Below are 14,603 nucleotides of genomic sequence, written 5' to 3'. Positions count from 1 at the left end.
TCATGTTGCACATATGCAATCTCAGTTGAATTTCCATCACCTGTTGAATCATTCCCTGTGTCCTTCCTTCCTTCTGCTTCTAATTTTCTATTCTCAGGATTCCCTTCTCTTTTAAGAGAGAACGGACAAGTATCATCAGAAGGGTTTCATTCTTAGCTTGGCTGGCAGCACATTTAGCCCACTAAAAACCTGCTTTAGAATCAGGCTGGACACAGTTCAGCATTCAAGGCATTAATTACAAACACCAACTCATTAGTGCACATCCAGGCCTCACTCTGCCTCCAGGATTTCCTGTACATTAGGCAATGCAAACTTAAAATAGATAAATAAATAAATACTTAGGTACACTGACTCTATCATTCAACCAGAAGGAATGTAAGAAGAGGCAGGTAGAATTTTCTCCTCATAATGTCCATTAAATTTTGTCTTTTACAGAATTTTACTATGCTTTGAATATTGGGATTTCACTTAAACATGTACAGTAGTGTCAGTGTTTTCCAGAGATATTGGTTTTGATGTCATGATAAACAGCACATGTGAGGATATAAGCATGAGAAATTCAGTAATCAGTTCAAAAACAGAGAGCTAGGGAACATCTCCCCTTCTGGCAAAGTGACATCACTCACCTTTTGTGGGATGCCCCTTTGGAGGAGACCTGGGATCTCAGGAGAGTACCCATAGCTGAGAGCTTCTCAGGCAAAGCCCAGGCCCTGAGGAGCTGCACGTAGGAAAGAAATGGCAACAGCAATGGGTGACTGACAAAGCAACAAACCTCTTGCAAATTACTTCCAGCAACTAATTTGTTTTAACCTTATTCTGTGTTGAAAACTAAAGGGGTGCTGCTTACTTTATAAATGTGAATGACCTGTGAAATTGGTTAACAGGAGGCACTTTTGTGGTAGCTGTCAGTGCTGATGTCTGCCTTACATCTCACAAGAGTCCAGGCTTCTAAAAAAAAAGGTGCTTCAGATGTGGACTCCTGGCCTGTGAAATTCTCAAAGAACATCTGGAGACCAGGCTGGTTCAAGTCCTGTTGCTCTAGAAAGGGGTCACAGTGTGAGCAGCAACAAGCAGCTGGAGAACTGGAGAGGATGTTGCTGTGGAAGCTTAGAAGAGCAGGTGAACTATTATGCAAACTGTTGTGTGCCTTCCAAAAAGAAACAGACCACCAGCATCCCCCCTGAATAAACCAAACAGAACCCCCACACCATGGGAACCTTGCTACAGCCCTAGGCTAGAGGAGAGATAAATTCCTTTCCTCACCTGGAGAAATAATGATAATAAATCTGAATGAAAGAGAGCACACCAGACCTTGTCTTACTAATGGAGAGAATGATATTGTAGCTGGAGGGATTACAGCCCTCACCGTAGAGAGAAGAGGCTCCTGTTCTTCACTTCTGGTTCAAGACCAGGCTCTCAATAGTAGTCACAGGCTCAGGAGTCAGTTATTGGCTGTATTTACAGCCTCCCTCCCCCTTGCCAGCTGTTTCACTTTGCAGTTTGAGGCAGTGTTTAAGGCAGGCCATGGTCCTGCAGGTGACTCCCTGCAGCAGCTCTACCCTTGTGCTCGAGACACCTTGCACCTGCTGCAGGTCTCACATTGTCCATCTGCAGGCTAAGGGCAAGGCCTTTTTATCTTATGTGCTACAGTTTAGGAATAATTGATGAATATCTGTAAATAAAGCTATAAAGTAGAGCTGCTTACAGCATTATTTTCCTTGTTCCACAGTCCTAGCAGGGAATTGGGCACAGCTTTTGCTCCATGTCTCCATGAAGGACTCACCCAAATGATTCTCCTCCAGCACTGAAAACAGAGGAGCTCTGCAGGACACCACTGACCTGGCCAACCCTCAGCTGCTGCCACAGCAAGAAATGTCAGGAGACAGGAAGCCTGCCCACATGAATGCGGGGCTCCTACCTACCCTGATGCTGTGTGTTTTTCTGGCACTCTGTGCCTAAAACTAATTTAATTCACCAGCAGCATTTTGGGATTTCCTACATTTCCTAAATCATAACGAAAGACATCCGCTGATGGCAAAGTCTCTGGGCTCAGAGGATTACGTGGGGTAGGGCTGCCTGAGACAGCCCAAATCCACTTGAGACTGAAAAGGTGTGAGCAGTAAATAAAAGGAAATCCTGGATCACCATGTAGTGTTCAGCTCACACACTTTGACCTCCTCTGGTCCCTTCTATATTTTGTTAAGATCATATTTCTTTACGTGCTGCCTGGCTTAAAAGCTGTCATAAATCTGTGCTGTGCAGCAAGCATAACAGGGAAGGCACCATGTAATCCAAGGCGCCCTAATTCCATCCCAGCCACTCACAGGGAGCCATAAATCACTTTGGAGAGGCCTCAGATGGGAGAACTGGGGGGAAGGCTGGGAAGGCAGCCACAGCCTGGCCCTGCCACTGCAGCCCATCTGCCCTCAGGCTGAGGTGAGCACAGCTGCCTCCAGAATAAAGGGTTCTGATGCCTCCAGATTGAACAATGATCAAATCCTTCAAATATTCCTTGGGGAGAAGTGCACCCACCTGCCTTTGGTGGGAATGCCCCGTGGGATGTGCCACACACTGCAGGTGGGAGCAGGGCCCAGCCACTGCTCACATCGTGCGTGTCCAGGTTTGCTTCCACCTGGCATCACCTGGGGAAACCAAACACCTCACCTGGCTGGGCTCACCTGGGGCCAAGCCGCTCTCCTGTCCCAGCTGCAGACACAGCTCTGGGGCAGGGAAAGCTCCACCAACATCGTGAGCCTTCCACAGGCGTCTGCGAACGATGGATGGTTCAGGGTGTGTGCCCACACCTGTCACTGTCAGATTTCCAGAAAAATTTCTTTAGTCAGGATTCTTCTCCTGGGAAGCTGAGAAGCCTCAGAGAAAAATGAAAACAACAATTATCTGATTTGCTTCTCCTGTGTTTTGCTGCTTTACAATGTGGTTTGGACATTGTTTACCAACAGGTGGTTGTTTGATTGGTTTCATGTGAATTGTTTGTGACTTAATGACCAATCACAGTCAGGCTGTGTTGGACTCTGGAGTAACTTTTTTTTCCATTAGTATCTTTTGGCCTTCTGTCTGCATCCTTTCTCTATTCTATTCTTTAGTATAGTTTAACATTCTTTTATATAATATAGATCATAAAATAATAAATTAGCCTTCTAAGAACGTAGAGTCAGATTCATTCATTCCTCCCTTTGACAGGGGACACAGAAAATACCACACACACCCCCACCCAAACCAATGAAGATGTAGCTCCTCCACAGTAAATCTGGGAAGAGCTGTTCTAGACAGTAAAATCTATTTTTCTTCACTCTAGTGGGAAAAAACTTTAAAGTGTGGAAGTTTTCCGAGGGAGACTTTCCTAATAATAATTTTGCTCAAGTTTTTAAAAAAATTGTGAATAAATTTTTGGGTTTTTCTGCCAGATAGTATAATATGATGGATGTAATATTTTTATAAAGTTTCTCTGTGCTACGGTTAAAACTTACTAAATTTTGGAAAAGATGAATTGCAAAGGGTAATGAAATGAGAACATATTTGTCCATTTGAACTTCCAAACTCAGACTCTAAGTTTTGCTAAGATGCAGGAGTAACAGGTAAATCATTGAACCCTGGACAATCAAGAATTCTATTCTACCCATGGTAAAAAGCAAAAAAGAGGGGAGAAAAAAAACCACAACCAAAGTTGTGGCCATGTTGCAACTTTGGAGGAAAAAGTTGAAGAAAAAGGAGGAAAAAAGTATGTTGCAACCATGAGTATCCTATGCCAAACCTCAGCGGAGGTCACTGGAATGAGCCAGCAAGCCAAGCCTAAATAAAAATAGGACCTGTGGGATTCCCCATCTGATTTTCAAATAGTCACTGCTACACTACCATTTGTCAAGTTTGCAGGGTAGTTTTTTATCAGATGTGAGAAACACAGCCCCAAATCCGGGCTGAAGCCAGAGAGAAGAGTGTATCCTTGCACACGGGAATAATCTGCTCAGGAAGGACTGGAAAGACGGGACTGAAACCTCCCAGATCCCTGACTGCTGTGAAATGTGTTTTCATAATTTCATCACAAGTGAGATGTTTTTGTCACCAAAAGCAAGGTGTTCAAAGGACTTCTCTTACTGTGTAAAGGAAGGGTTAAACTGCCTTTTTTTCACAAAAGGGAAATGCCAATTTATCGTATCAGGAACAATTTTATTTTCAGTTTAGATGTTTGCACTAAGAACCATCTTAGAGTGGTATTTTATTTGTGTTATTCCAAGTGCATCAAGTGTTTCTCACTCTCTTCCAAGTGTTAATTAACACCAGATATTAATGTGTAAACTGCTGCTCACTTTCAGCTGATTGAGAAACCTTAACACACTTTGTTTGCATTATAAAATCTCAGTTGGGCTCCTTGAGGATGGAAATATTATTGTTTACTGGGAACAAGCAAGCTGGACAGGGAAAACCCAGAGCAAGAACCTCTGGAACAAGAACAGACACATCAGGGAACTCATTGGCAACTTTGTTTCTTAACCTGGTTCCTTGTTGGGTTTTGATGTGTGTTGGAGACTGGACATGAACACTATCCCACAACCAAACAAATCTTTATACCATCAAGTGTTTAGCATGCCTGGTGCTCATTACTTTTAACTGTAGAACAATTGAAAGTGTCCATTTGACTTAGAAACACAGATTTATTTGAAAACCAGTGGATATTTTGGCCTAGGTTTTTGATACAGGTTTTTGACAAACAGGTGGGGCTGGCAGCATATGTCTTTAGGATAGTTATTGGGGTCATCTGCAAATGTCTACCTTTGCTTTAGTGTTTTGCCAAATGTAGTGAAAAATTTTACACTGAGTAGCTGGTTTCAGGAATAAGGAGGTTTGCTCATGTTTAAAAACCCAACAAAACTGTAAGAGCCTTGTAAAGGTAGAAGAGGCAGAACACACATCCACACAGTGGAGATCCAAAGTGCAATGGTGGCTTCAATGTCAGAGAGCTGCTTAATGTCTTCTCTGTGCCTTCTCCCAAAACACCAAGCACTTTCTCCAGGGCACAGAAGGGAAGCTAATAACTGAAATCCTGGCCTCAGAGAAAATCTCATACCCACCTATTTTTTCCTGGCCTGCTATAAGCAAACGTACAAGCTTTGTTCCAGCAAGATGTACTAAGCTTCTGCTTGCCAATGAATACTTACTGGCACACTAAATCCAAGAGAGATGTTTAAGTGGACACAGACTGTATTGAAGTGCATGCCACGATACACATTTCTCATGTGATGTTATGTGTACTCATGATTAAGCTCTTTCCTCACACCTGATGTGTGCAACAAGCAGCATGACACCTCAAGAAGTGGTAATGCTGACTGGAGTTTAAAAAACCCCAGCTGTTTTTCCCTTGTGATTCCAGCAGGCCAAGCTGCTGCTTACATTTGGACACAAACATTTTCAGTCTGCAGTTCTGGGAAATACTCAGTGCCCCTGAGTTGTGCTTTCATGTTTCTGGTGGAGTGTCATTTGCTGTAATGCCAGTCACTAAGGACAGCCCTGATTATCTGCAGGCTCACAAGCTGCCAAGAACAGGCACATGGCTTTGCATTTACAGTTGATCCTAGAGAGAAGAACACTATGGATATTTTTGGCCCTTTATTTTAATGGCATTGCCAGAACAACTTGAATCTGAAAACTCACAGCTCATTACCAAGAGCAAAATGCTGACCCAGGCAGAGCCAGAATATTTGAAAACTATTTCAGAGTTGGGATCTAACAGGCTGCTGTAGAACGTGGACAGTGTTTTCCCTCTGTTAAGCCCAGTGTCCCAGAGAGAACATTCCCTCTGTATTTACAGAATGCAAGACTGTGCTCTCCAGCCTGTTCTGCACCCTGGAGAGCAGCAGGATGCTTTAGGCTTCACACAAAGCAATCACTGCCCTAACTTGTCTCATGTTCAAGCTGCAGCCCCGAGGCTGTAAGAAAGAGCTCAGGACCTGCAGTGCTGCATTAAGAGTGCACAACCAGAGAAATGGAGAAGATTAAAACCAGCTACAGTATTGCCTGTTCTCCTGTGGGTGTTTCAGACATGTATCAACCTTTCCTCCTGTACCAACAGCTTTATCTGTCTCTTTGAACCCAAGTCAAAAAGCCTTCCAAACCTTTGGTAAAGGTATGAACAAAAAGCCCTGTTTTGAGGTGTTAGACGAACTCAAATACCACCTGACTCCAGATAACGTGTGGCAGTTTTGGACCAGAGAGGCAATAAAATACCACTTTAGCTTCTGACTGTACCACGAGTTATTCCATTTGCTTTCACTGTGCATGTCACAGCTCTCCCAGCTACAGAGATGAGGGAAAAGCTTCTCAGGGAAGGCAAGCTTGCCTTTGTGTAGCTGGCAGACAAAAACACAGGATTACACCTACCTTCAATTTTGACTCCAGTCTACAGGAACAGGCTGCTGTATAAACAAAATATATACTGATGGTTATACAAAACCAGTCTGATACCTCTGGTTTCAAGGTAACCTTAAGGTTTACAGGACTCCTATTTTTGGGTGTATTTTGCACATAGGAGAATGATTTCTATGTCTACGACCAAACTCAGCACCTTGTTGTTATATTCCCCTTCTTCAACTGATTTTTCTTGTAAGACTCTAGAGTTCATATTCTCAAAATATCTTTACTGACAAACATTTTTTTTGTCCATAATTTTTCAGATGCAATTTGTACTTTTTAGATAGCAGAGAATTCTTTTGGGGCACTAAACACCATTAAATGAGCCTGTTATGAGAAACTGAGGGACTAAATAGATGTCTGGTTTTGGTTTTTTAATTCTCACTCTTGATTTTCATTGTTACAAATTTTCCCTTGCAACGTAAACCTTACCTGCTGAAGAATGTTGTGTGATTTAACCCAGAACTCTTTGTAAAACACTGCAAGATTCCTGAGGGAGAGGTAAGGTTGAACTAAACCAGGGTATTGTGAGTAAAATTTGTTGCACTCAAAGTTAGATGTCAAGGAAATAGAAACTTCTTCAATGCAAGTTCTCAGCATTTTTGGAACAATTTCCCCCAGTAACTTCATCCCACTCAAATGAACAAAAAATGAAACAGATCAAGAGCAGGCAAACTTTGAAACAAATAAAACTTCTTTAATTCAATTTTTCATTTAAAGACTTTAAAAAGGGTAATTATTTTGCAGGCAGTTATCAAAAATCTACACTTTAAATTTAGAGCTATTAGGGACAGGATAGCAACAACTGTAGCTAGACTTACTTTGCTGGTCTCAGAAGTATATCTCAGGAGTGTATTTTAGCTCTTGTTTCTCTGTGAATTAAGACATTGAGGTCGTTATGCTGCCTATCAGGGAAGGCAGTAGGTTGTATAGTTATCTCCTGATTGGGGCAAAATCACTACCCTGAAACCACACAACCTACTACCTCATCCTGTTAGAGCATCACGTGCATCTTCTGAAGGAAACATTCCACCATTTGTAAGTAAATTACCTTATCACTCTCCAGCCCACACATTTCTTCGCCTTAGAGAGGCCATGTGTGACCTCAGCCCTTCCCCACAGCTCTACCTGGGAGTCACACAGAACTGGTGGAGGGACTGCAGAGACAGGGAAACTGCAGTAGCAAACACTGTCCCTCCCAAAGTAGCAATATGTAATAAAAAAGTGAGTTAAATCAGTGCCCAAAACTGACTGAAGAGACCTCTTACTCAGGGTTTAAGAATTTACCATTTCCAGGGCAGAACACGACTGACTGGGAAGACATCCTCTCAGGGTTTTGTCCAGCTCATCCCTTTGGAGTTTCTCAAACAGCCAATCCAAGTGGATTTAAACAGCTGCTGAATCAAAAGTACCATTTTATGTTTAATATGAACACAGATGCCACAAAACAAGGGAGAGATGGATCAGCTGTTTCCAAGTGGCCACTCCCATGGCAGTCCCACACAGCTGGGTGTGAGCAAATCCACTGCAGGCTGGGCATACTGTACCTCTGTGTCCTGCACTCACACCCCACCTGCTCTCCAAAAATGCCAGAAGGAAATGGCTTTTGAGCTTGAATGGGAAATACAGGAATCCAAACACTCTGAGGACATTTGTGTACAAGAGCCAAACACATAGATAGAGCCAGAGAATGGTACAGTTGAAAAATATGTGTTGTCTTTTGGAGCCATCCAGCGCTGACATCACAGCCACTTCAGGAAAGACAGTAGATTGTATAGTTATCTGACAGGCAGGGCATAGCCCTAAAACTATACAACCTACTACCTCACCCCAAAGGACAGTCACATTCTGATCACAGGAAGCACAGGCTGCATTCCCAGACTGCTGGATTGCTTAGTGACAACCTAGAAGACAAAAAACTCTGGAGACAAATGTTAACAGTCTTGAATTTGAAACAGTTTGCTATATACCAGTCAATGTTCTGCTTAATGAGCTCCAGTTCCATGTTTGAAATGTTTAATAGATTTGCAACTTGTGAAGTCATGTCAGTGACAAGATACACAAGGGAAACAGGATACAGCATTCATTTTTAATAACTGCACTTGTGTACTTCCAGCTCCTACATGACTGTACCTTATCAAACCAGTTTGTCACTGTGGGAACGGCATCACTACGACTTAGAATGGATGCTGAATAAAGGGATTGTTTAACATGCTTCCAGATACTTCTCAATTATCCTAATGGGGAAGAGCTGAGGTTCTCTAAGTGAATTTCCCAAGTTCTGCATAGGCAAACCCCAAAGACTGAGCAATAAATTTGTCAAGACTGTGAGGAATTGTGGCCTACTCTGCAATACTCCTAACTGAGCAGTAACCCAGCTCTGAATTGATGACTAAATTAAACACACCCCACTGTACCACACAGGCCTTGTTTATGGGGATTAGCAGAACTGCCACTACAGCATCAGCTTCTGTAGCTTCAAACTTCTGCTCGAGCTTGAGGGGGTTGTTATTCCCTGCCACCTGGTTTGACAGACAACAATACTTCCTATCCAGGGTGGATATAAAGAAGTGGGAATAACTGAGATATCAGTCTATATTCTAATATAAACACTGCTGTAATAAAGAAGCAAACTTTTAAAACAAACCCCTACCTTAATCAGCGAACTAACCTTTTGCTAGTTAATTAAAGAGCACAATAAATGCTGCATCCATCAGCCCCACATGGATCAAGGAGAGTTGTTTCACTCAGCAAGTCTCACCCTGAGGTCACTTGGTCACACTGCAGGGGGACAGACACCATGTGCCCTGGCTTTCAGCATCACTGCTGTGGGGATCTGAAAAGAGAGGAGCAAGACAAAACACACAAATCTTAATTGCATTTCACTGCACACTGAAACAAAGTGGGTGAGAGCATGTGCAAAGCACAGAGCAGCTTCTTTCTCCAGGAGAACCATGCACAGCACCAGCTTTCCCATCCACCTGGTACTACCACAGGTACACCCATAGGGACTCTGACTCAAAGAGACAGGCAAGAGAAAAGTATAGTGAAAAGAGAATAATTCTTTATTAGACTGACTTGAATACCAGGAGCATTGCAGAGACAGGCAGAGAGAGGTATCAGGTACTTCACCTTCAAGGAACAAACAAAGCAGAGAAGGAAGGAGAATGCAGATATTTGGTCAAATTGGATATCAATATGTTAATCTATAAAGGACCATGTTATGCCATCAATGTCAAAGATCATTTCACTGTAGTGGGCTGAGACCATGTAGAAAGAGGTCACTGGCTGCTGTTAGCTGCATATGGTGCCATTTGTTGGACAAAACAGGATAAGTGCAACTCTGACCATGCTGACATCACTGCAAGGAAGGAAACGTAATCCAGCCCTGCATTTCACCTCTTGGAACCTCAGGGCCCTTGCAGGCCAAAAAGGGTGATGTTCTTTCAATGTCATAGCAAAGGAATACCTTGAGAGACAGACCTCAACATTTCATCAATGTAAACCCCTGCCCGAACTGGTACCAGAAGCCACTCTTAACCTCTACAAAGAACCCCTTTGGAAAGCTCTCCAGCAGAAAGCCTGATAGTCTTCTCTATGCACTTAAGGGTTTTAAATATCAGAATTTTCTCAGTACCAGCTTTTTATCATGGTCAATTACTCTCCCAATAATCCTCTGAAAACAAACCCTACCCCGTGCCTCTGTTTTTTGGATAAGACATTTAAAAAGAAACAAGTTCTTTATGTGTGCAATCAGAGATCTCAGTATTTTTCCTCAGAGCTGAGAATGTGAAGTGGAGCTAAACTTCTGTGCAGTTTCAGCAAGGCTGGATGTGTTGCACAGTCAGCTCTCAGAAAGTGTTTTCTGTGTAAAACAAACCCTGTGCTTATATCAACAGAACAGAGTTACATAATATAATTGGAGGAAAGCTGAGTATTGTGTGACTTCAAAGTGTGACTTTTTGTAAGCATCTATTTCATAGTGGAAGGACAAAAACAACGTAGCCTTTCAGAATAGCAACTCTTTATGCTGGATGGTCCAGTGAAGCCAGTTCAAAGAACCAGTCTGGCTCTAAAAGGATACATTCACAGTAGTGAAAAGCCCAAACTATCCCACAGACCCATCCAACTCCAATGACAGGGAATTTTGGATGAAGAACCTTTACTTACAGCTGATCTCAGTGACTCTAAGAGACAGAAATATAGACTGAAAGAAATGCAACATTCTGGAGTATGTTCTACACTGCTGGTCTTTAATATGTCTGGACTTCACTTACACTTTTGGGGGCAATACTAGGTGGGATCCTGGAAAATATTCATCCCTGTTGAAAAATGGGTGAACTTGAATTAATCATTTCTAAAGGAAGTTCTTATTTTCTATGATAATGATATTAGAGATTCTTTTCTCTAGGTGCTGTGCTGATATAACGTTGCCTTAATGTATATTTCCCCACAAAATTAGTAGTTTTTAAATTCATAATGATATTGAGATAATTACTTGGAAAGTACCATAAACTCTGTGTAACACTATTTTCTATAAGATCTGTTATTATGGGTATTAGTAATACTCATTAGCAAACAAAAATGGAAAAGAATGTGCTTTATCCAACACCTAAAATTAATTAGTCTTCTGCTCTCACAAGCTGCCCATAAAGTTAATTTAATTGACTAGATCACCAAACAAGGATGAACTTTAAAATACTTAATGAAAGAAAAATCCATGTTCGTTTTCCTTCTACGAAGATGACAGGCACAAGAAAGAGCTCTCTGGCAAGAGTTATGTTTCTAGTTTAACAATTGTTTAATACTAGGAAAAATATGACATTTCCATATTCCAACTCTCACTGAAAAACATCTTGGAACTGATGTTAATAAGTACCTCAGCAGTCACTTTTCAAAAGGCAGGGGGCCAAGTCTGCTATTTCTGTGATGTTACAGGAAGGCAGAGAGTTTAAAAGCAGGCTTGTTATATCACTAAAAGCCTTACTAATGAACAGACTGGGACAGCACAGAACAAGCATTCTGCAACTTCAAGGTACCTTTCCCCCAAAACCTTGGGAGGATTTACAAAGGCCAAGCCTCCCTGGCTCCCAGAAAGAAGGAGATGCCCTGGCTGTGTGCTCTGGAGTGCACTGTGATTACCAGGGAAGAGGAGAGCTTGGAGGCCTTCTGAGGCAGGACCTTCCCCAGCATGGCCTGGGGTCTGGATGCAGGCCAGAGCAGCAGTTCCCAATCTCTCTGCATGCAGTAAAGATCTTCTGGCTTCCCAAGTGAAGCACAGTCCCCACTCTGCTCCTACAGGCTGTTTATCCATGCTTAGAAATGTCACCTGTAAGATTGATATGGGGGCTGTTTGGGTCCAACCCAGCTAGCTCTGGACCCTGGTCCTACAATCCTACATAGGACAAAAGTAAAAGACTGGAGGTGCTCTTCTGCAGGGGAAAAAGGGAGAATGGAACAAACCATGTGATCGCTGCAAATTACCAAACAGCCAGTGCAAAAACAACAACCATATAAACCATTTAATGCAATACAACAGTCACCAATGTGTTAGGGAAGAGTACTGGGGGGAAAATGGCTGAGGATATGCCAAGGTGACATAATTCAGCAGGGCTTGGAACAGGCAGACCTGCCACACCCTTCTTCTGGGGCAGGACTGTGGCAAAGCAGTATTGTGGCAGGTAGCCTTCCTAGAGATTTTAGTAGAGATTACTTAGAGGATGGAAGGATTCAGTTTCCTTGGATTTATGTATGATAAACTCCACACAATGTATTTTAAAAAATATATTTTAACTAAATATAACAAAAATGACACATTGCTTTCATATAGCATGCAAACTTCAAGAAGAAAAAACACTCTACAAACACAGATGTTGTGACTCCTGTGAAATACAACATGTACTGCAATCTCACTCATTACTTAAATACAGTTGCTTCTAAAATGGCAAACAACTGCTCCTGGGAAGATTGTATTCATGCAGATCACACAAACACAAAATGTTAATGACAACCCCCACAAATATTCACTAATTTTAGGGTGTTGAGCAATGGACCTTATATTTGAAAGAGCTGAGCTCATCTAATGCAGCTGACATCACCTGGATTTGCTTTAACATCTCTGAACACAAAACTGGACATTTAAACTGATCACCCTCTTCTTTGACTTGATATGTGATGTCCAGCTCTCCAAAACTGCACCTTTCCCACTCCCCCTAAAGCCCTGTGAAAATAAAATCTGGGCACAGTCAATGATGCAGACAACAGTGAGAACCACAGTCTTCTGTCTCTCCAGCTAAATACTCAGCCACCTCACCAGCAATTATTTGAGTGATATTTTTAATTCTTTTTGGATGGAAAACACCTTTACTGCACAAAAAATCTTAAATAAGCCATCTGAATTTTAAGTCAAGTGGATTTGGCTTTTTAGTAGGTGCAATTCATACAGTTTCACACCTAACCTATGTCACACCACTGAGAAAGTGCTGTTTTTTTCAGTTCCTTACAGAAGCTAAGAAAAATGGAATAGTCACATCTTCTTAAAAAATGCCATTCCCAATCTCAGTTCACTAATTCCTTTTTGGGAAAACTGATTTTTCACTCTGAAATTGATTTGGGTCCTTGAAAATTATTTTTCTTTAAAAAGACATGCAATAAACTAGTATATACAAATCCTAACTTAATTAAACGCCAAGAGGTGCTTAATTCATCTGTCAGGTTAAGCCTCAACAAGAAGCTAAAATTCATTTTGCAGAATGCAGCCATGCCAATAATTACAGTTGGTAGAAAAATGGCTTCTGGCCTTTCTCCCATAAGGTTTTCATTTTAAATTTTAGCCCTTAGTGAGATCAAGCAGCTGACAAGTAGGAGTGAATGAATTAGTGGTCTGGGAGCCAGGAGTAGGTCAAAGCTCCAAATAAGCCAGTGGTGGTGGATTTAGACTAAAATTCTGTATTTACATCAATGCACCCTTACATCTGCCATCACCACAAACAGGATAAAGTTACTTGAGTGTTCTTGAAGAAGGAGCTTTATATGATGGCAGACAAGCAAAATCCATCACTTTACAGACTGTTCCATTTGTGATGATCACTTCAGAGCCTGCAGCATTTGAAATTGAGGATAACATTTTATGGAAAGTTGGCATGAAATCACTGTTCTGTATAGCATGTTTGTTTTACAATATTGTTAAAAGCCTAAAATTCATTTCTATTGCAGAACAATGTTCTGGAGTCTGGACTGCATTTGGGGTTGAGCCAGTGGGCTTGGTTCAACCTGACAGTAAGCCAGCAGAGGCCTGGAAGTCCACACGCACTAACACAGAGAAAGCATTTCCACAGGCATTGCAAACCAAGCTGCAGTTTGTTTCTGCTTACTTTTAGGGCTTGGGGAGGGTGTGAGGCTATAGACATGATCAGACAAGCCCACTTGCAAGAGCAAGTGTTGTCCCTAATCCTGTTAAGGTTTTGTGTCCCTGTCAGGGGACCTCCCACTAGCAAAACTGCCACTTATTGAGTTCCCTGTCTTCTTTTAGTGACACTTTTTCTTTGGTCACCAGCACAGATCCCTGTGCACTACAACAGCTTTGTTATCACCCTGGGATGGGATGGTGTCTCAAGCTGTGTTATGATTTCAGAAGCACACACTTGTGCTCTGTTAGGATGACTCTGCTGTGCTCTGAGCAGTTATTTTCCATTCGGAGCATTCCAAGGACACTGCCAAGAGCCTCACGCACACACTCGCCCTGCCCAGCTTTACATGAGTCTTCCAAAAGCAAGGGGGAAGCACTGAAAGCTGCCATTGGCACACAAGGGCCCTTCTGCCCACCCATGCCTGCATGCTGAGGAGGAGAAGGCTTTTGGGGGGTTAGGGTGAGTGGGCAGTGCTGCTGACATGGCACTCGCGGGCACAAGAGAATTCCTGGTGAGTTCCAGGCTTGGGGCTCAGACAGCACTGCCTGTGCTCAGCTCCACAGAGCCTTCTCCTTTCTCAGGTGACTGTCCATAGATGGACAGTGTAAGTTTGTGTACTGAGACTAATCTCACTGGTTAAACACTCATGAGTGGGCTGAAGGGTAGAGAGTGAGCAGATCTTTGCCAGAGCTCCTCGGTGTCCACGGCTCTCCATGTCCATTATTCATGATGCTGCTGCTACGGGCCCTAATCTTACACAAACAGAAGTCA

The 14,603-nt window shown here is 42.4% G+C and overlaps 1 long non-coding RNA gene across 5 annotated transcripts in view; it reads right to left on the bottom strand.

The window, feature by feature from the left end:
• Positions 1-8,422: 8,422 nt before the first annotated feature.
• Positions 8,423-14,603, bottom strand: part of LOC115947870 — a 184,991-nt gene continuing 178,810 nt past the window's right edge. For all 5 annotated transcript variants that reach the window (XR_004081723.1, XR_004081725.1, XR_004081724.1 and 2 more), the window contains one exon: positions 8,423-9,259. This is a non-coding gene — a long non-coding RNA (uncharacterized LOC115947870). The remainder of the gene's footprint in view (positions 9,260-14,603) is intronic.

This window comes from Geospiza fortis, unplaced genomic scaffold (assembly GCF_000277835.1).
Source record: "Geospiza fortis unplaced genomic scaffold, GeoFor_1.0 scaffold10, whole genome shotgun sequence".
NCBI classification, from domain to species: Eukaryota; Metazoa; Chordata; class Aves; order Passeriformes; family Thraupidae; genus Geospiza; species Geospiza fortis.
The sequence above is the reverse complement of the archived record's forward strand: the minus strand, read 5'-3'. Positions and strand labels throughout refer to the sequence as shown.